The 2,417-nt window shown below is 40.2% G+C and overlaps 1 pseudogene; it reads right to left on the bottom strand.

Annotated features, from left to right (window-relative positions):
- Positions 1 to 649: 649 nt before the first annotated feature.
- LOC128688430 (U2 spliceosomal RNA) lies at positions 650 to 802 on the bottom strand (annotated as a pseudogene).
- Between the last annotated feature and the right edge of the window lie 1,615 nt (positions 803 to 2,417).

Genomic DNA, 2,417 nt, shown 5'->3' with positions numbered 1-2,417 from the left:
CTTCAGCTGCTCTGGTATGCAGAACTTTAAGAAATAATGACTGGAACCGAAAATGAAGCAAACTCGAATCGTATAATAAAGCAAAAGTCTATCGTGTGGGAGTTTAGAATGATTATATCAGAAAATCTCCCTTTCAAGATTCACAACACTGTAAACATCACAACCCTAAAGAGAAAGTGATAGGATGGATAACTAGAACTTTCAGAACTAGCGATACCAAGCCAATGATAATATACACCAAGTTAATTGTTCTCTCTTTGTTGGAATACTGCTGTACTCAAGCAGCTCCTCTGAAGGCAGGTGAAATTGTACAGAGAACCTACCCTTCTTGCATTAATTCAGTTAGCACCGAAATGATTAGGAGCACGAACTGCCTTTATCTTTATTCCTTGGGACGTAGGCGATAAATGTACATTATAATTACACCTTGAAAATTCTAGAGGGATCGGTCCCAAATCTATGTGCTCAAATTACTCTAGAGCTCATATGGTGGTCTTGTAAGTCTGAAGTCTGGAGCTGATACTGCTGCAGTTCCTGATAATGATGCTAGTGTTCGTGACCCTGTTGGCTCTAGGGTTTCTACCTGGAGTCTGCCTGGAGGATGTTCCGGGGGTCACCGCCCCCTCTGCCCATCCTTGACCAGGCCTAAAATAAATAAAACGCTGCAGAGGTGGAGCAAGCCCCATGCAATTCACCATTATCCCCCCAAAAATTTTTAATATCGAGAATCGTACATGGTGATCATATCAAATATTTAAGTGATAAGAACAGATACTACACTTTAATCTTAGCTAAATGATGTTTGTACCAGTTAAGGTGGTCGTAGCCCTAGTACACATGCAGAAATTATGCCAATTTGGAACTTGGAGCCCCCCCCCCAAAAAAAAAACAGCCAACAGAATTACTAGACTTCTGCAATCTACGATGTGCAATCACAGTTCCAGGACTCGAATTTTCCGATATTTCCTGGGTTAGATGGGGATTTTTGTCAGTCCTTCAAGACTGATGGACTGATCACATTGACTCCAGACTGAGTAACTGATTACTTCAACTTCCTCCTCATATTCCACCGACCTTTTCTGTATTAGACTGAAGAAGCCACTGGCTGGCGGAACGTTTCCTGAATAAAGATACCCAAAAGTTGCATAGGAGTTTCGTTTATCACTAATAGCCTGGTTGATCAGGCCATCCACCGGGAGCCTAATCTGTGAGGGCGTTGATCCTCACAGCTAAAATAATAATAATAATAATAATAATGATAATATTCCCCCCCCCCCACTCTCTACAGTTATGTCTCTCCCTAAGACGCGAAACTATATCTAGAAGTGAGAAAGGATGTAATTTTTCTCTTTCTAAGTCACATTTATCAGAGGAGAGGTAATATTGAGTCTTGTTCTCACTTTAAAACGTAACATATTTTGACTCCGCCACATGGGTAATATATTGTTATACGAGGTCATGTTCACTAGTCGAAACACAACATATATTAACCCTGGCCCAGGGACGGGCTCCGGGAGTAAAAACACTCTCGCAACGCATCAAAGGTATATCCCCACACGGTGTCCTTTGTGCTGTTCTTCTGGGCTGCTGTTTATTACCCCCCCCCTCCCCTATTTTTGGATACCCAAGAATAAATATTTCGTTCACCCATCGAGCGGCGGAACATTTTCTGTGGTATGAGGGGAAACATTCTTTGTGATGAGAAAATAATATTTTCTTTTGGATAAGAGAAGTGATCTTTGCGATAGTGACCAGTAAAGGAGCTATATTTTTCAGAGAGGCACGAGCTGCCATTGTTTGTATAGTCTTTCTTTTTTAGTATTTGTTGATTTAACGATTCCATAGAGAGGCTGTCATGTGTGAGATGTTGACACGTGCTTAGTAAGAAACTTAATGTTTTATATTTATCTCTATTAGACTTGCTGACTTTTTTCTGTTTTCTGTATTATGAGAACTTGATTGAATTATAAACTCATACCAGTCAATAGAACGGAAGAGGAAAGTAGGGGACTGAGAGATTAGTTCTAAACCTGCACATTGAAATTACTCCATGAGAGATCAAGAGGCTCGCAGACGGTGCAGAATACAACCAGTGCGATGCAGGGGTGCAAAAAGTGTGCTGCTTGAAATTTACCCGAATTTTTCAAGTGGGTTATCGTTCTCGTTACCTGATCCCAAACCAGACGTCCTGAGCTAAAAGAAAACTCGGGTGTAAAGGAACCAAAACTTTTTAATACTTACTCTTGTATAAATTGTGGGACCCATAGCCTCGGAGAAGTGGATAAAAAGGCTTCAAGGAAGAATATTTGGATTTCTTCCTGAAGCCGTTTGAATATTCCACTTTCTCTACCACCCCATCTTTTTATATATATTTTTTTTTACCAATAGGAATATTTTATTACATAATATGGTACAGA

The sequence above is a fragment of the Cherax quadricarinatus genome, chromosome 19 (genome assembly GCF_038502225.1).
Source record: "Cherax quadricarinatus isolate ZL_2023a chromosome 19, ASM3850222v1, whole genome shotgun sequence".
Lineage (NCBI taxonomy): Eukaryota > Metazoa > Arthropoda > Malacostraca > Decapoda > Parastacidae > Cherax > Cherax quadricarinatus.
This window is presented reverse-complemented; position numbering and strand designations above follow the sequence as displayed.